General features: G+C 38.2%; 1 pseudogene; it reads right to left on the bottom strand.

Moving 5' to 3' along the window:
• The window catches only part of LOC138070524 (gastric triacylglycerol lipase-like), a 51,610-nt pseudogene extending 47,383 nt beyond the window's left edge, over positions 1 to 4,227 (bottom strand).
• Positions 4,228 to 21,113: the final 16,886 nt, after the last annotated feature.

Genomic DNA, 21,113 nt, shown 5'->3' with positions numbered 1-21,113 from the left:
TATTCTAAGGAAATTCAGCATTATGTTAATTAAGTGGGTCTTCTATTCAGAGACTCTGAGTTTACACCCAGCACAATAAACTATCAGGTTGGTGCAAAAGTAATTACAGTTTCAGACCCTGAAGTTTAAATCATTATAACTAGGCTCAAACACACCTTTATTAATCAAAATAGGAACCATTACAATCAACACATTCTTGCCAACAAAATTCGTCTATTCCTGTAAATTTGTCTATTCCTGTAGCATTGAAATCTTTGCTTTGGGATTTGATGAGTCCTTGGAAAGCATTTTCTGCATCCTGCTGGATGTAGAAGCATTTTCCCTGCAAAAAGTTGTCAAGATGCTCAAGGAAGTGCTAGTCAGTTGGTGAGAGGTCAGGTGAATATGGCAGAGGAAGCAAAACCTCGTAGCCCAATTCATTCAACTTTTGAAGCATTGGTTGTGTGACATGTAGTCAGGCATTGTTGCAGAGAATTGGGTTATTTCTGTTGATCAATGCTGGCTGCACGTGTTGCCATTTTAGGTGCATCTAATTGACTTGCTGAACATACTTCTCAGATGTAATGGTTTCACCAGGATTCAGAAAACCACAGTGGACTGGACAGGCAGCAGACTACCAAGCAGCAATCATGACCCTTTTTTTGGTGCGCACTTAGCTTTGTTTCTTGTCAGTCCAACTACGGAGCTGGTCGTCGCTGGTTATCATATAAAATCCACTTTTTGTCACACATCCAATCCAATCAAAAAATGGTTTGTTGTTGTTGCATAGAATAAGAGAAGAGGACACTTCAAAGGGACAATTTTTTTGATTTGCAGTCAGCTCATGAGACACACACTTATCAAGCTTTTTCACCTTTTCAATTTACTTCAAGTGCCAAACAACCATAGAATGGTCGACACTGAGTTCTTGGGGAACTTATCATGTAGTTGTAAGAGGATCAGCTACAACTGATCATCATCAGTGATTCTCTCAACTGGTGGTCGTCAACTTCTGATGGTCAGCCACTGCACTCATCTTCAAAGCTCTCATCTCCTCTGCAAAATGTTTTGAACCACCACTGCATTGTCCATTCACGAGCAGTTCCTGGCCCACATGCACTGTTGATGTTGTGAGTTGTCTCTGCTGCTTTATGACCCATTCTGACCTTGAATAAGAAAGTTGCTAGAATTTTCTTTTTTGTCTAATATCATTTCCATAGAGTAGAATACATATAAAATAAACAGGAAGCAACAATTCATTAGCAAAAAACATAAAGCAAGAAATGTGCATTAAAATGGTGTATAACATAACCACATTTAAGAATGTTTTCCAGTATCAAATGGCAAATTCAATAATACAAAACCGCAATTACTTTTGCACCAGGCTAATAAAGTCACAGGTCAGGGTATTTTACATCATAGAAGCCAATGTACATCTGGTGATACTAAGATTCTCAGCTTACTCTCAGAGGTCCCAGGAGGTTTAAGGTTTTGTTTTGTCTTTTTATGAGTAACTTAATCTCATATTCTGTGCTAAGAATATGTTTAAATGGATTGCATTTTGCTGGAAGCCAGGGTGAGGAACTCCGCCCATGGCAAATGTCATAAGGAAGGAGGCTTTGGCATATGCAAAGGCGGGATCGAGCCTCAGGAAACCCCTTGATCCTGAGCATCTACCCACAAAACCAGAGTCTGCCTACTTTACTGTTTTTTGCTCTCACCTACACCTCTGACTTTATGGGGGGCTCTCCGCCATCACCTCTCTCAGAGAAGGAGTTAACCTACAGCTCCAGTTAATGAAAATTCCTGGGTGTGACAAGAGTGTTTCAGCTTACGAACTCCTCTGTAGGTTATCTTACCTGCCTGTACAGGTTTGTCCAGATACATGTGATTGTTTACAGCCTCCCAACCGTGAGAGGCATGAGATGTTTTAGACTTACTAAAGGCAGATTCTTTTAAGAAGTTAGAAATTATTAGTATAGTGGGTTGATTAGGAATTGTATTGGTGAAGGGTTTTTCATTTGTTGAGCCAATATTTGCTGCTAAATCTCCATATTCCCTGCCCTTATAATGAATATAACTAGCATATAGGAGAAATAAGTATTAACCTTTAAGATTAATCATGTTAACCTTAGGCTAAGTAAATTCCTTTCTTAATTGTAACCCACTACACCCTCACCCTATAGGAATGCAACTTTATCTGGCACCTTCGGAGGGTGGTGCCTGGTTTAAGAAAAATCATCCCTGGAAAATAAGTTTCTGCTTGACTGACCATTATCAAAAAGAAAGGATCATAACATGTCAGCAGGCCTCATGGCCAGAAGGTGGTATAAAACCCCTAAGACCTTTTTGTATACAATTATATGAAGCACCTAATTTTGATAAAGGTCAGGACTGCTGACCCCTGTGTGACTTTAAAATTTCCATTTGTCTCTATGTGTAACAAAAGGTATATCAGTTCAGTTCAGTCGCTCAGTTGTGTCCGACTCTTTGCGAGCCCATGAATCACAGCACACCAGGCCTCCCTGTCCATCACCAACTCCCAGAGTTCACTCAGACTCAGGTCCATCAAGTCAGTGATGCCATCCAGCCATCTCATACTCTGTCGTCCCCTTCTCCTCCTGCCCCCAATCCCTCCCAGCATCAGAGTCTTTTCCAGTGAGTCAACTCTTCACATGAGGTGGCCAAAGTATTGGAGTGTCAGTTTTAGCATCATTCCTTCCAAAGAAATCCCAGGGCTGATCTCCTTCAGAATGGACTGGTTGGATCTCCTTGCAGTCCAAGGGACTCTCAAGAGTCTTCAAGCATCATTTCTTCGGCACTCAGCCTTCTTCACAGTCCAACTCTCATATCCATATATGACTACTGGAAAAACCATAGCCTTGACTAGACAGACCTTAGTCGGCAAAGTAATGTCTCTGCTTTTGAATATGCTATCTAGGTTGGTCATAACTTTTCTTCCAAGGAGTAAGCATCTTTTAATTTCATGGCTGCAGTCACCATCTGCAGTGATTTTGGAGCCTGAAAATGTATATAAGCAAACCTAAAAATAAAGAAATCGGATCAGTTTCTGGAAAGACTGATTACCCCATGTCCTTCTTTCTTGTTCTCCGCTTTTCTAGCTGAATTCCCATCTGGAGTGTGGGTGCTCACCAAGCCTGCTAATTTTGCCCTGGCTTTTAAGATCCACGCGAGAGGGAGCCCAAGGAGGGGCACTCTCCACTATTCAAGTGGGTGCCGGTGGCCTACGTAGGTGGTGCAAGCTTCTTGTCTCGAAGCTTTATTGGTATCCCACATAAACCAAGTTATTCAGCCTCTTTTTCTCCACTAATTTTCCTACTACATTATTTCTTTCTAATCTCCCTCTATATCTTTAGTTAAGCAATTAATTCCTAGGACGCTGACTACGGCCCTGCTTCAAATTACCCTGGATCCACTGGGGCTGGACCCCGGCAGCATTTGATTCAGGATTTGAGACACTCATCTTTTCCCCTCACAACTGCTGCTGCTGCTAAGTCGCTTCAGTCGTGTCCGACTCTGTGCGACCCCATAGATGGCAGCCCACCAGACTCCCCTGTCCCTGGGATTCTCCAGGCAAGAACACTGGAGTGGGTTGCCATTTCCTTCTCCAATGCATGAAAGTGAAAAGTGAAAGTGAAGTCACTCAGTCGTGTCCAACTGCTAGAAACCCCATGGACTGCGGCCTACCAGGCTCCTCCATCCATGGGATTTTCCAGGCAAGAGTACTGGAGTGGGTTTCCATTGCCTTCTTCTCCCCTCACAACAATCCTACCTTAATTATTAGTATCATTCTTCCCATGAAGAATTCATTAGAGTGAAACAATGAAACCATTTGCAGTGATAACTTTATGCACTTCACTTGGGTAACCCCAGTAGGGAATTATCTGAGTCTAAATGAAGAAAAGACAAAATATTTAGCTTTATAAATTCATTTTGCCACTTTTATGATTCTTAAAGTAGAATTTCTTATTGTTTGTGATAATATATATTATGTTAAGAAAGCTTTCAGTTTTTATAATATAATCATAAAAGCATATTTAAAAGAGTTAATAGGAATAATAGTGCCAATATCCCTGGAACATTTTTTGTTGTTGTTGTTGCTGTTTAGGGATAGAAATAACTTACAGGATTCATCTTGCCTTCAGGGTTTTTTGTGTTTTCTCCAAGTAAACAAAATGCATTTCCTGACATGTGGATGAAGCGCATCTTTACAAGAGGCCACCACATTTTGAACCTATTAGGGAAGAAAAGTCACTAGCACAACATGGTCATTGTTACAGCATAAAGTCATGAGTTGTCTTGCTATTTGCTTCACAGAGTTTCCATTTATTGCCTTATCTATCCTATGGTTCTTCCTTTTTCATCATCTTGTCAATTAGATTGTTTTTGCAATACTTCTGCTATTCTGGTCATTTATTTTTGGTTTTGCACATGATTCTACTTCACCAAAGGATATTTTAATCTATCCACCTCCCCTTGTATACTTGATGTCAGAGCTACCATTTCCTAGCAAACATTAACACAAAAATTCTTTCTTACTCACGGCATGAACCTCATCAAAGGCGTCTTAGGACTTGTCCTAAAGGAAAAAGTTAGTGTATTTGTCTGTTGTTTTGAACAGGCTGTAAAGAGCTCAGTTCAAAGACCACAGATTTGACAGCAGAGGAATACTAAGAGAAAAGGCAGAAGGGAAGGTAACAAGCAGGGGTGAACTCGGGAGAGCAAAAGAGGATGAATGTTCATAAGGTAACAGGATACTGGTTACTGTGAGGGACACATTCTGATCAGTTCTATCAACTTGGCCTTTTTTGATAACTATAAACACCACAAAAATTCCTTTGTTATTGGAATTGCTAGAATAAATGAATTTTCCTGAAAGGCATCACATACATTTCTAATAACTTTTGAATATATTTTCAAGATCTTTGTCTCTTATTATAGATGTTCTATTAGAGTACTACTCTCCCCTTATTGAGTTGAGAATAAGTCAGATTTCAAGTTAGAAACTGGATAATAAGGAGATAGAGGCTAGTAGCAAAGCTGCCCATTCCTGTTACACATTCAGAGCATTGTTTTGTCCTTTCTTTTTTCAAATTCCCTGAAATCAAACACCAAAAAAGTAGAAAAAAGGGGAGAAACTTCCTAAAAAAATTTTATATACATAAAATCAAGGTTGAAAATTGTAAGGAAATCTATATTCTTCCTAAGATAGAAATAAACTTCACATATACATATGTTAATTTTGAAGCATAATAAACTTTATAATGCCAGAGGGTCATACTCACTGTCACCAAACCAAATGCTTTCTGCATTCTTGAAGGTGAATGAAAAACTTAATTCTCTTTTTCCTTCTCCCTCTCACTGTTTATCCACATATATATATGGGTGTACATGTGTGTGTGTTGGGTGACCTTTCCTAAAAATGTGCAGTCACTGAGTTTCCAGTGAGTTACCACATTTGCCAAATAGCAAGTCAGATATTGCATAGTCAACTCATAAGATGATTTGTTTCCAAAATGTCCTTAGAGATTCATTATCTTTGCTTTATCACTTGCTGAAATTCCGCCTTCCTACATTCTCATTCTCTGAGTTTTCCTTGACTCTAGGAATCACCCAGCTTTCTCCTGCACTTGCGGGCACATGCGTGTTAAATAGCTTCAGTTGTGTCTGACTCTTTGCAACCCCATGGACGGTAGCCTGCCAAGCTCCTCTGGCCATAGGATTCTCCAGGCAAGAATACTGGAGTGGGTTGCCATGTCCTACTCCAGGGGATCTTCCCAACCCAGGGACTGAACCTGCTGTATTGGGAGGTAGGTTCTTTACCAATAGCACCACCTGGGAAGCCTTACCTGCACTTGGTTAGGAGCACCTTAATTCATAAAGAAGCATCTTTACCTTAAAACAGTAAGACCCACTCGTATAGTTTTCAAATTTTGAGAGAAATACATTTTTATCATAAAATTTTGACAGCTGTTGCCAGACATAAAATAACTAATACCAAATCTTACAAATGTAAACAGAATGTAGGGTTACTTATTTACTGAAATATTATTTTATCGTGTGAAGAACACTTAACATGAACTTTACCCTCTTAACAAAATTTTAAGTGCACATACAGTAGAGTGGCAGCACTGGAAAATTTCCTTTTTCCTTCTCTAGTTGCCCACATTTGTATCTTGTTTTTCTCTAGTGGCATGCTGGAACTTCCCTTCCAAATGGCTCGACTTTTACAAAGTCCTCATCCATAGATGTTGGCCCATGGTGGCATTCCCCAGGTTTACCCAATGGTGACCGTGAAGATTTGGAAAAGTTTTATTGACTCCTGCTGGTTCCACAGCCCATATGGAGGTGGTGTCTGCCTATTACCAGCTGCACAAATGAGTCAGACATTTCCTAGGTCCCTCAGCATATGCTGCTGGATTCTACAACTCCCAAAGAGGTTTTTCTGTTTATGATGGATATTACGTTTCAGTTGTTAAAAAGAGGAACAAACAGGAGGGACATCTTGATACTGATGTCACCTCAGTATTATTACAGTGTCAACTTTTCTCAATTTTCTTTATTCTTTATTGTTGTTGTTTAGTGGCTATTCTAATTCTTGGTGACCCCATGGGCTATAGCCTGCCAGGCTCCTCTGTCCATGGGATTTCCAAGGCAAGAACACTGGAGTAGGTTGCCATTTTCCTTCTCCATTTCCTTCTATACATTCAATATAATCCCAGTAAAAATTTTATCAGTTTGTTATGAAAGATGACAAATACTAAACCTTACATAAAGAGCAAAAACCCTAGAATATTTAAAGAAAGTGAAAGAAGAACAAGTTTGAGTACAGTAAGTCCCTTACATACAAATGAGTTTCGTTCTGAGAGGGAATTAGTAAGTCCAACTTCTTTGTAAGTCCAACAAAGTTAGCCCACGTACCCAACTAACAATCGGCTATATCAGACTATACTGCAATAGGTTTCTATTACTTTCCACATAAATAACAAGCACAGAATATAAAGAAAGCATTTTAAATCTTATAGTACAGTGGCTTTAAAAGTATAGTAGAACAGCTGGCATACAGGAACTGGCATTGAGTAAACAGGCAAGAAGGGTTATTGATTGGAGGAGGGAGACGAGGTGGGAGATGGTAGAGCTGAAGGATCATTAGCAATAGGAGACAGAGGGCAAGCCGCAATTTCATTCACACCTGACATTGATGGCACAGGTTCTGATGCCTTGCTGGCTTCAATTCCATCTACCCTCTTGAAAAAAAAAAGTCCCGTGATGTCTTGGTAGTAGCTCTTTCTTTCTTGCCGCAGAGGACACAGTAGCACTGGATTGCATGCTGAATGTCTGCTGAAACCTTCATGTACCATTCTTTGTTCGAGTTCTGTGCCTCAAAAACCAACAGTACCTCCTCAAATAAAATCCCTTTGCCATTTCCAGCATCGTGAATCTCTTTGGTTCTTCAGTTACTTCTTCCTCTTGCCTCTCTCCATCCTTTCTCTGGTCCTCTAATTCCAGCAAGTCTTCAATAGTAAACTCCTCCTGTTGCATGGCAAAGAGTCCAGTGTTATACGAATGAGTGATGTCTACCATCTTTTCGCCTCATTCCATTCTCTCAGTTATTTTCACTTTTGTTTCCATTGTTATGGCATTAGCAGTGCCAGCTACATCACCACTGCTTTTATGCTTGCTTCCAGACTTCCAGGGCTTGAAATAAAGATACTGTACTTTATACAGTACTGCAGAGTAAAGTACACAAAAGCCCAACCACTTGAAAAGGATGTACCCATGTGACCATATACACCAGACACGTGAACTAACTCATGTGATAGGACATGTGAATGCACATTTGCATCTTTGAAAGTTCACAACTTGAAAGGTTCATATGTAAGGGACTTACTGCACTTCTCCTTTCTTTCAAGACAGTCAAGTTACTGCAAAGTTACTACAACCAACAGAGTGTAGTACTTCTATATACAAACAAAATACTTCTATATCCATGCAATAGAATTCTACTTAGTAATAAAAATGAGCAAGCTACTATTATATGAAACAATATGGATGGATCTCAAAATCAATCTGTGAAGTAAAGAAACAAAGGCATTCAAATCATAAAGAAGTAAAACTTTCACTGTTTGCAGATGACATGATGTTTAATACAGAAAACCCTAAAGCCTTTATCAAAAAGAAAAAAATCTGTGCTCAATGATTGAAATAATTAATATTGTTAAACTTTCCATAGTACCTAAAGCATTCTATAGGTTCAATGCAATCCTTATCAAGATTTCAATGGAACTTTTTAATAGAAATAAGCAAAGAATCCAAAAATTTTTATGGAAACATTAAAAACACAAATAATCAAAGTAATCTTGAGAAAGAACACCAGGGGTGTCTTGCTCCCTGATTTCAAGGTATATTAGAAAATTGTAGTAGTCAGAGCAGTATGGTATTGACACAAAAATAGACACAGAGGTCAGTGGAATAAAAGAGACAGTGCAGAAATTAACACATACAGGGTCAATTAACTTACACCAAAGAGCCAAAAACATGCAATGGAAAAAGGAGAGTCTCTTCAATAGTGTTGGAAAAACTGGACAGCTACATGCAAAAGAATGAAAACAGACTACCATATTATACCATACATAAAAATTGGCACAGAATGGATTAAAGGCTTTAATATAAGACCCCAAAAGCACAAAAGGCCTAGAAGAAAATATATGGTGTAAGCTCCTTAACATTAATCTTGACAGTAATTTATTTTGTACTTGACACCAGAAAGGCAAGCAAACAAAGTTAAAATAAACAAGCAGGTCTACAGAAAACTAAGAAGTTTCTTCACAGCAAAGGAAATCATTAACAAAATGAAAAAGCAACTAACCAAATAAGAGAAAGCATTTACAAATAATGTGCTAAAGGGTTAATATCCAAAATGTATAAAGAACTCACACAACTCAATAATCAGAAAACAGCTAATTCAGTTTAAAAAGTGGGCAGAGGATTTGGGTAGATATTTTTCCAGAGAAGACATACAGATGACCAAGAGGTACATGAAAAGGTGTCCAACATCACTAATCATCAGGGAAATGCAAATCAGAGGCTCAATGAGTCATTAACTTGCACCTTTTAGAATGACTATTATCAAAAGGCAAGAGATAACAAGTTTTGGAAAAGATGTGGCGAAAAGGGAATGCTTATGGCACCATTGGTAGAGATATAAATTAGTGTAGCCAGTATGGGAAACAGCATGCAATTTCCTCAAAATATTAAAAATAATAATTCAGTAAATATTGCTTCTGAATATTCATCAAAGAAAATAAAAACACTAACTGGAAAAGAAATATGCATATATATATGCACACATATATATCAAACAGGTAAAGTCAAAGTCATATGATCCCACTTATAAGTAACGTGAAAAAAAACCCCATATTTGAACTCATAGATGAAAGTGATTGGTAGTTTTCAGGGGTGGGGGGGAGCTGAGTGTGGGTGAAATGGTTGAATAAGTTCAAAGATACAAACTTCCAGCTATAAAGTGAGTCATGGCTATGTAATGTACAGCATGGTGACTCTAATGAATCATATTGTACTGTATACTTGACAGTTGCTAACAGAGTAGACTTTAGAAGTTTTTTGTCACAAGAAAAAATTTGTAACTCTCTGGGTGGTGTTAACGAGACTTACTGCGATGATGATTTCACAATACATACAAAAATCGAATCATTATGTTTGTATGCCTGAAGCTAAACCTTTGACTGTGTGGATCACAATAAACTGCGGAAAATTCTGAAAGAGATGGGAATACCAGACCACCTGACCTGCTTCTTGAGAAACCTATATGCAGGTCAGGAAGAAACAGTTAGAACTGGACATGGAACAACAGACTGGTTTCAAATAGGAAAAGGAGTACGTCAAGGCTGCATATTGTCACCGTGCTTATTTAACTTCTATGCAGAGTACATCATGAGAAACGCTGGGCTGGAAGAAGCACAAGCTGGAATTGAGATTGCCGGAAGAAATATCAATAACCTCAGATATGCAGATGCCACCACCCTTATGGCAGAAAGTGAAGAGGAACTAAAAAGCTTCTTGATGAAAGTGAAAGAGGAGAGTGAAAAAGTTGGCTTAAAGCTCAACATTCAGAAAATGAAGATCATGGCATCTTGTCCCATCACTTCATGGAAAATAGATGGGGAAACAGTGGAAACATGCCAGACTTTATTTTTTTGGGCTCCAAAATCACTGCAGATGATGATTGCAGCCATGAAATTAAAAGATGCTTACTGCTTGGAAGGAAAGTTATGACCAAACTAGAAAGCATATTCAAAAGCAGAGACATTACTTTGACAACAAAGGTCCGTCTAGTCAAGGCTATGGTTTTTCCAGTAGTCATGTACGGGTGTGAGAGTTGGACTGTGAAGAAAGCTGAGCACCAAAGAAGTGATGCTTTTGAAGGTGATGTTGGAGAAGACTCTTGAGAGTCCCTTGGACTGCAAGGAGATCCACCCAGTCCATTCTGAAGGAGATCAGTCCTGGGTGTTCTTTGGAAGGAATGATGCTAAAGCTGACACTCCAATACTTTGGTCACCTCATGTGAAGAGTTGACTCATTGGAAAAGACTTTGATGCTGGGAGGGATTGGGGGCAGGAGGAGAAGGGGATGACAGAGGATGAGATGGCTGGATGGAATCACTGACTCGATGGATGTAAGTCTGAGTTAACTCCGGGAGTTGGTGATGAACAGGGAGGCCTGGTGTGCTGCGATTCATGGGGTCGCAAAGAGTCGGACACGACTGAGTGACTGAACTGAACTGAATTGTAATATTATACCAATTATATATGAATAAAGATTATCACTTTAAAATTGATTTATTAACGTTTTAGCTTCAGAAAAGTTATTTTCAACTTCACATCTTATAATTAATAATGCTGTGAGGTTTTTACCACTGTTGTTAAATCTGGAAAGCCCTCTGTCAATGTCCTGTCATATGTGTGCCTTCAAATTTCAGGACAGTTCAAGTCTCTCTAAATATTTAAGTACTCTCAACACTGACTATATTATTCCTAGAAGTGTTTAAAGATTGTTAGCAATAATTTACTTACACAGAAATGATGGCAAACTACAGAAATGATGGCTATTTAGACTATATGTATCAGCTAAGTGTCCATAAGCAAATTGCAAAACTTCCCATCGCTATACTTAGCACTAGCTAGCAAAAGGGAACAGTGACAGAGAGGAAACTAGAGTGGAAGCATCCAGTAGTCTTCATCAGTTGTGGTTGATATATATGGATTTTGCAAATTTCATTAAAATGTATTACCTTGTGAGTAGATTAGAGAGCCCTGGAAGGGTCTTGTGCAAATGAGGATCTTGAATTTTAAATTTTGTGACTTTCAGAGTCACTCCAGGTTTGGCTTGGAGACCACTCAGATTTGGAGAGGAGCAGGGGAAAAGGTAGATCTGAGAGAACAGAACAACCTAAAAGAAAATATGTAAATTTAAAATACATGCAATTATAATGCACAAATGTCATATGGGAATACATTTATTATTTTGTACTTGCCTCTGCCATCTTTCGTTACTCAGATACTCAGGAGGTGAGGGGACTCAGGTGAGCATTGCATCTGTTAATTTAAAATAAAGAAGTTGTGTTTTGTTTGCATTTCTGAATATAATATGAATAAACACAAGACATTTTTTAAAAGACAGAAAGGTATATACTTTATTATTGGATTTATACAAAATTACAGAAAGTGAAAGCTGATCTATAATGACTAAAATTAAGGAATAAATTAGCAAGATGCATGAGGAAGTTTTTTGGGGGTGATGAGAGTGTGGTCTCATTCTAGTGTGACTAGAATGTTAGTTTTCTGGATGTATACATATAATAAAACTCACAAAACTGTACCCTTTAAATATGTATAGATTAATGTACATTAATTATATTTCAAGGTATTTGTAAAAGAAAAGAAGAGAATAAGAGAGAGACTTTTTTAACAGAATGATCGTCACACTAATTCCAAAGGTGTAACTCAAGGGTGTTATGGAGACTGGGCCTTGGTCTTATTTTTCTTTGGAACTCCTGGTCTTGAATTTTTTTTTTTTTCTTGAATCAGCACATATGAATACTGTTTGGATTAACTGGCCCTAGCAAAGGCACCGCTTACTTAGTTCTCTCCCTCTCTGAAGCTCTTAGCATAACTCCTAAACATTTATTATGGTGTTCTTTGTAGACCTAGTTTCCACTAGGCACATATTTTCACCTAATCTCTTAATATAAAGAGACTACAGTCTTCATGAATCCATGGAACTTATTCATTCACTTTTAAAAAGTCAAGCTTACAGAGAAAACATTTTACTGAGCTACAAATAGCACCGTCCCTATAAACTCTAAAGACTGTAATTTGAATTGTATGACTTACAGATATATTAGAATGGTGATTAATGAAGTCATGTGAAAGAATAAAAAAAGTGAACTATTATATTTTGGGAAAAGTTAACATATCAAGAGGTTAATATTTTTAATTTACTGATATTCTGATTTATAGAAGAGATGCTTAGCAGAAAGTTGAGGCATGACAAGTGTGTCCTTACAACATAATACAGTCCTATGCAATCTGCACAGAAGGCAAAAGGAGAAGGGGATGGCACAGGATGAGACTGTTAGATAGCATCACCGACTCAATGGATATGAATTTGAGTAAACTAGGAGATACTGGCGGACAAGGAGCCTGGCATGCTGCAGTCCATAGGGTCACAAAGAGTCGGACATGACTTAGCAACTGAACAACATTTGGACTGATAGTGCTCAGCAGATGAAGATTAAACTGCTTATCATATTTAAAAGTTGTATCTGGAGATGGTCGTTAACTTATCTCTAACCTAATATATGTATGGCTGTCTGATTCTATACTCAAGTTTGTTCAATGCACAAAAGGTACTGTGCAGAAGTACACATGTTTCTTCATGACTTCTCAGCACTTTCTGAGCAAATAAAACTTCAACCTGAATTAAAGGATAAGCTTTGGAATTAAGGGTGTTAGACCTAGCTAGATTCCCATTCAATGAGTAATAAATCTTATTTCCTTGGAATCAATTGCTTTCATTCTGTGATAGGGATTGTCCCCTTTCTCTTCCAGAGAAGTTGTTCACATTTAAAGAGGGATGAAACTCTGAATCATGAAGCCAGTCATTTGCAGTCCAAGGAGTAATGTTTTCTTTCTCTCTCCCAGGATGTGAGGTGGCAGGTAAACAACTGTCCTATTCTTATTTAAATGGGAAGATTCATAAGTATGACAGAAGAGAAGTCCTTTTGCCATGGGCCTAATCATCTTAAAGCTTCACAAGGGAACCAATTCAGGCATGAGAAACCAGTGTGATTATTGCTATTATAGTCTTGCTGGTGTGGAAACTTTATGCTTACTTGCAGGACAAAAGAAATGAGTTAAGATATTAAAAGCTATCAGGAAACTTCAAATGAGTATCTAATCAGAAAACAAATACACTGAACATTTCACTTCAATGGTTCAAAAAATTCGCAGGTTTTAGATTTCTTGTCAATGCCAACTAGGAAACAAGATTGGAAATATATGGGAATATATTGCATGATCAATGAGATCACACTGCTTTTCTAAAGAAGCTAGTACCATAAAAATAAACAAATGGATTACAAGTAATATAAAGAGTCTTTGTACTGTGTAGTTTGGACAACCGTGTCCTTGGGAACTAAAGGTTAGGATGCTCACTAATGCATGGAAATATCTGGAAGGCTTTTACAATTATTCAAACAACTACTGAATAGCTAATGAGAGTTCCTGCCAGCGCTGTCATCTATGGAGACGCATAAGGCGTGAAGTGAATTCCGGAGCTGTTGATAGAACTAGAGAAAAAATAGGTGACAGGAAATATAGAGAATTGAAAGAAAATTTTCGAGGCAACTGGGGTCTCTTGAATTGCAGGCGGATTCTTTACCAACTGAGTAAAGAATCTTTACCAGTTAAGAACACTTAACTTTACTTCATTTAACTCCTGGGTCGGGAAGATCTGCTGAAGAAGGGATCTACTCATGCCAGTATTCTTGGGCTTCCCTTGTGGCTCAATTGGTAAAGAATCTACCTGCAATGTGGGAGACCTGGATTCCATCGCAGGGTTGGGAAGATCCCCTGGAGAAGCGAAAGGCTACCCACTCCAGTATTCTGGCCTGGAGAATTTCATGGACTGTATAGTCCATGGGGTCACAAAGAGTCATGACTGAGCAACTTTCTTTAAGAAAAGGCCTAAATTTAAATCTCAGCTCCTCTATTTGCTTTGTGATTTTGCACACACAATTTATCCTCAGCGTCCTCACTTTTTTAAAGTCCCTGATAGCTCAATTGGTAAAATATCTGCCAGCAATGCAGGAGACCCCGGGTTGATTCCTGGGACAGGAAGATCTGCTGGAGAAGGGATAGGCTACCCATTCCAGCACTGTTGGGCTTCCCTTGTGGTTCAGGTGGTAAAGAATCCCCCTGCAATGCGGAAAACCTGGCTTCCATCCCTGGGTTGGGAAGATCCCCTGGAGAAGGGAAAGGCTACCTACTCCAGTATTCTGGCCTAGAGAATTCAGTCTATGGGGTCACAAAGAGTCTGACCCGACTGAGCGACTTTCACTTTCATTTCACTACCAATTTTGTAGCATTTTTGTGGGAATTGTGATGTCATTATAAAGTACTTAGGAAAGTACTTGTTTTCCCTATCTTCTGCTTGTGAGATTCTCTAAGATTTAATTACTGATTTTTAAGATAAATTCTGCATAATTTTTAACACAGAAGTTTATCATGCTGAGTAAAATGAGCACAAGAACCATCTTAACACAGTAAATACCCAAGATCAAGATGAAAAACAGAAGCGAATCTCCAAATGTTCCCTCTAGTGGCAAATCTGGGTAACTGCATATGAGGTGGTTCGACAGCATCACTGACTCCATAGCCTAGAACATGAGTAAGGTCCAGGAGATAGAGGGGGGACAAAGGAGTCTGGCCCCCTACAGTCCATGAAATCGCAAAAAATCAGACACAACTTAGCGACTGAACAACAACAAATAATTCCTATAAATTTCCTTTGAAAATAGATTGTGAATATGAAAATATGATACTACTTTACCAAGAGACCGCTGGTGGTTCAATGGTAGAGAATCTGCCTGCCAATGCAGGAGACGTGGGTTCAATCCCTGGGTTGGGAAAATCCTAAGTAACAGTATTTTTCTCATAAGGTTACTGCCTTCTTGTCCCTGTCTGACCACTTCCAGAATTTATTTCATAAAATGGTTTTAGAGCCGCTAACACTAAAACACTGCTAGATCTGTAGCAATTCTGATATTACCATTAAGCACATTTCTGTTTTAATGGCATTCATTGATTTCTGGACCTGTGCATAATCTGAATTATTTGAATACTAATAGGTTATTTAAAACTCAAATTTGACCTCAAAATGTCTTTATATCTGAAGAAACCAAGAGTATGTTATAGCAGATAGAAAATAATCATCACTTCTAAAATGATCTGAAGAGTTTCAGAACAAACCTCCCTAAATGTGCCATTTGGGCATGTAAACTACTTTGAGTTGAAGGCAGTTGGGACTCAGAAGACTCAAGAAGAAATGCTATCCTTCTTTTTACTAGTTAAAACTATTGAAATGTGGGCCTGGTCTAGGAAGAGAGTTACTGCTAAGAGATAACTTTTTATCTGAATGACTATCTGTATGGCAGCACAAACATAAAATTACCAAACACCTTGCCTTCTTCTTGTTAACGGGTCACCTGCCCCCACTTGAAGCCCCAGGCCGCTGTCCTGTTCTTTAGCTCAAGATGGCATATAAGCCCCAATTATCTGCCTTGTCCTTGTGTCTCATTGTCACTGTGGATCTCTGATATTTACACGTTAAATTTAGCTTTCTCCTTTTAATCTGTTATATTAGTTTGGTAGAGGAAAGTTTTCTTTCTCCCTTGCAGATCTGTACTTCAATCAGTGCATCTTATAGCTATAGACTGGGAAGTCACTAATATCAACATTAGACATGAAATTACCATTAATATTATAAAGATAATACCAAGAGAAAATTTTTTTCTCCACTATCTCAATCGTTTCTTTGTTTCATATCTGGATAAACTGAAGTTGATAATAGCTAAAGTGTGTCGGGTGTGGAAATAGGAAAGCCCCTAAACTGAACCCCATTATGTGATATAAGAATTATCTCTAATAAGAGATATGTTACTTACCAGAGTCAATGAAATAAAGGTAACAATGGGTACAAGTATTTAGAACAATGGGTGTAAGTATGCAGCAAGTTTCTGACTATAAAGCATAGACAAAGGAAAGCAAATCAACAATAACACAACAAAATTTGTCTGCTTAACAGACTTAGAACAGTGATACTCTTAGTATTTCTGACCAGAAGCATCAATGTCACTTTAGAAATTGTTATAAATACAAATTTTTAGACTCACTCCAGACCTGTTCAATCAAGAACACCTAACAATTTATGTCTGTAAAAGTCTTTTTGATGCATATCAGAAGTTAACATTGAAAGCCTATTCTTCAGGATGTTTCTGCACTTCTCAGATCAGTTTTTGTTCATTTAAAGGATGTCTGTATAGCAAACAGCCTCAGAAGACAGAAGTATTATCTCTCTTCAGGTAGAGGGCAGGGTTGTTCTAGATGGGCATGATTAAAAAAAAAAAATCTCTCTCTGGGGCAGATACTGGATAGGTTTGCTAGCACATACCCCCTTTATAAGACTGGGGGTTTGCTGAGCCCTGGAATCCTCACTGTGACATGGACACGTTGTACATGCTGTGTTCATCTGGGTCTGCCTCCACAGTATCCCTATGATCCTGAAGATCAAGGGACTATAAGGGTCATGAGGCCTACTGTACTGTGAGTAACAGAGTCCTTTATCTTTGCAATGGGGGCTTCCTGTGTTCTGCCAGCATCCATGAAATTGTGCCAGGCTACCATACTAGCGTACAGGACTTGTCTTATCTGTGACAGATCAGACCTACTGGATCAGGACACTCAAATGCAGTGGAATTCCCTCACTTTTGTCAGTTCCCTGCTCAGGGGTCACTTCTTAGAGGGGCCTTTCCTGATCATTCTACTTAATGTAGTGTCTTGTGTCCTTCCTGCTCCTCTATCTACTATATTTTTATCATTAGCAGTGATATTACCTAATTACTATATATATGTATATACCTGTTTATATTTTATTATCAATCTTCACCACTAAAATATAACTTCTAGGAGGGCAAAGGGTTTGTCTTTTGTTCTTTACACCCAGAACAATGTCTAGCTTGATAAACATTTATTAAATGAATATCAGTATCATGTATTCTATATAAGATTATCAAATGAATATAAATATTTTCTACAAGAAGTAGAGCTATAATAGACCAAGAAGCTTCTTTGAAATATTTACCATATTACATGTTTTTCCCCAACCACCTTCTCAAACTTTCCAAACACAGACTCTATCTTTCTATTGGGTTCTAACATCAGTAATCAAGAGGCTCCATCTTAGAGGGCCAACTGGGGTATGAAATATCCACTCCAAGTCCACCCTCCCTCCAATCAAGCCAATGACAACTTTGGCTTCTCCTCAACTAACTCAGGCAGTGACATTAATTTAAGAATCAGAAGCTAGCATCTGGGAAACTCTTTGAACAACGGAATGTAAGTGAAGGAAAAGATGTTTGTTATTATGGGTATTCTCCACACTTTTCCTTTTCCCCAGTATATAAGGGAATATAATAAAGTATCCCACCACTTCATTATTGATGATGACATGTGTTTTCATGAACCCTAACTGGGTTTTATTCAAGTTAAGTGACTTTCTTTAGTTGGTTGAGATAAGGAGCATCGTAGTAAATTGTTCATTTCGCCTGAGGAGTGAGTACAATCAGTAGCTTCTGAGTTGGTGTTGTTAACTTTGCTTATTTTGTGGATAACAGATAGAATTAGTTTGCAAGTGAATATAAGGGAATGGGAACTCTGCTTGTATTTTTCTAACAGTATATTGAATCCTAATTTCTCATATCTAAAATACTGCGAGTTTTCTTTCTCCTTTCTCCATCTTTGTTCTTCAACACTAGCTATTACCTAATTTCTCTTCTCCTTTCCCTCTTTCCTCTGTGTGTTTTTTCTTCTCCACAAACTGATGTACTTATTGCATTGAACAACATAAAAGGTAAGGGGTCAAGAGCCTGAGTTAGGAGGGAGAAAAATCCCAGACTTTTTCTCCTTGTGTTTTAAGTCTTTAGAATAAGTAATCAGAAATACAAACTATATGAAAAACTCTCAAAGGTGGTTCTATAAATCCACCCCTTATTAACACAATGTTCAGTCACTCAGTCGTGTTTGACTCATGGACTGCAGCGTGCCTGGCTTCCCTGTCCTTCACTATCTCCCAGAGTTTGCTCAAACTCATATCCATTGAGTGGATGATGCCGTCCAACCACCTCATCCTCTGTCACCCCTTCTCCTCCTGCCCTGTTTTTGCCAGCATCAGGGTCTTTTCCAATGAGTCAGTTCTTTGCATCAATAATATGCTCCTAATGCCACTAATGACTTCCCTGGTGGCTCAGACAGTAAAGCGTCTGTCTACAATGCGGGAGACCTGGGTTCGATCCCTGGGTTGGGAAGTTCCCTGGAGAAGGAAAAGGCAACCCACTCCAGTACTCTTGTCTAGAAAATCCCATAGACAGAGGAGCCTGGTGTCCATGGGGTCGCAAAGAGTCGGACACAACTGAGCAACTTCACTTTCACTTAATGCCACTAAGTAAAAAGTATTGAATTACTGAGATGCTAAATTGAGAAGTAAGCAAGTGTGTATAAAGGGAGAATCAGAGGTGGGAACGGTGGGAACTGTTATTCAGTATAGCAGTATCTAGTTAGGAGAAAAATTATGGATAATGGCTCCTTATGTTATTTCTAGTATAATTAATGAAGAGTGGCAGGCTAATTGTTTCACCAATGAAGGAGATGCTAACATTTTTTAGAGTAGTTCCACCTTGCCCTCAGAAGATTTCAAGAGAGGCTTACTTCATAGCAGCAATGAAACAATAACTGGAAAAGGTCTTATTTAGGACTATTCTTAAAAGTAACCTGACCAACTGTTTGGGCCATCTTGAGTATACTAGGATCCTAACTGGTATTTTAATAAGGTCAATTTGCTTCATGTGTGAAATGAAAAAAAAAAATTCTTTTAACTTGGAACTTCATAGAGCATAAGTAATTTGCTTGACAAAGATTAAACTTGCAATATGAATACATTTTATATTTTATTATTTACATTTTGATCTATATTTTCTATAGCTCAGATACAGATAAGTATTAATTTGAAATGGTAGATCTAGAAGTGTGATTCTAATATTGATCATGAACTTGTTCTCTATAATGTAATGGTGAAGCCCTGAGCCCTAATGAATGGAAATGTTTTTTAACTGTGAAAAAATGATAATTCTCTGGAGTCAGACTCTTTGTGTCTGAATGCTGGCCTTGCCACTGACAACTTGTGAGAGTTTCAGCAAAATTAATTGCTATAGACTGACCTGCGTCTCCCTCCAAATTCCTATGTTGACCCTTCACTGCCATATTCAAAGCCTTTGGGAGGTAATTAGCTTTAGGTGAGATCGTAAGGTTTAGGCCCTCATGATGAAATTAGTTCTCTTACAAGAAGAGATCAGAGAAGCTGCTGTCTAATTCTGTTTCTTCCATGCGAGGACACCATCAAAAAGGTGGCTATCTGCAAGTCAGGAAGAGGGTCCTCACCAGAAACTGAATTAGTCAGCACTTGGATCTTAGACCAGTCAGCCTCCAGGGCTATGAGAAGTAAATGTCTGCTGTTTAAACCACTCAGACTATGGCATTTTTTCTCCAGCAGTCCAAGAACACCAAGATGTTACTTTTCCTTCCCTTACCTCAAATTCTCAATCTATAATATAGAGACAGCGATGGTTCCTATCTTACAGGTTTTTTTTTTTTAAATTATGTGTTATTTACCATAAAAAAATTTTCAAATGCACCTAACACATTTTCATCCTCAGTAAATGTTATTGTTTTTCCTCTGTATAAAAGTTCTCTGAATAATTAGGGAGTTCGGGATGGACATGTACACATTGCTATATTTAAGAAGAATAACCAACACATAGCACATGGAACTCTGCTCAATGTTATGTGGCAGTTTGGATGGAAGGGAAATTTGGGGGAGAATGGATATATGTGTATATATCACGGAGTCCCTACTTGTTTACCTGAAACTATCACAACATAGTTAATGTGTTATATCTCAATACAAAATAAAAAGGTTTTTTTTAAGTCCCCTGAAAGTAGGGATCTTCATCTGTTTGGTCTCAGATGTACCCCAACTGTTTAGTATAATGCCAAATATTAATGGTGGCTCAAACAGTAAAGAATCTGCCCACAGTGCAGGAAACCAGGGTTTGATACCTGGGTTGGAAAGATACTCTGGAGAAGGGAATGGCTACCCACTCCAATACTCTTGCCTGGAGAATTCCATGGACAGAGGAACTTGGTGGACTACAGTCCATGGGGTCTCAAAGAGTCACACACACCAAATACTTTCACTATTTCACTTCAAGTGATCTGTTATTTGGTAAATGATTGAACTTCTCCAGATTCTCCTTTTATTCCTGTGTCATTCTAATTTTTCATCACTTCTCTCTTTCAATTTCCCACTCTGATATTCAACCCATGATGAGCAAAATTTTATTTATTTTTGTCCCAGTTAGCACATATATGCAAATTTTGGAAAATTGTTTTTCTCTCTCTATTGCTTCTCAAAGTTCAACTTTTATTTGAACACTTCCCATTTGTATTGTCCCTATAATAAATATCATTGCATTCCTGTTCGCTATTTTACAAACCAATAAAAATGTTTATAAAAATTTTCTCCATATTCAAACATTCTTCCTTCAGTTCCTATTGAATTCTATATGAAGCTGCTTTGTAAGGGAATTTCTAGATCTAAACAGAATTCTAATTTGAGATGAATACTAACAACAGGTCTCCTTAATTCTCAGAAGCCCTAGAGCATGGTTATTGTCTTTAGAACATCATCGCGATTCTACC

Source organism: Capricornis sumatraensis, chromosome 23 (assembly GCF_032405125.1).
Source record: "Capricornis sumatraensis isolate serow.1 chromosome 23, serow.2, whole genome shotgun sequence".
NCBI classification, from domain to species: Eukaryota; Metazoa; Chordata; class Mammalia; order Artiodactyla; family Bovidae; genus Capricornis; species Capricornis sumatraensis.
The sequence above is the reverse complement of the archived record's forward strand: the minus strand, read 5'-3'. Positions and strand labels throughout refer to the sequence as shown.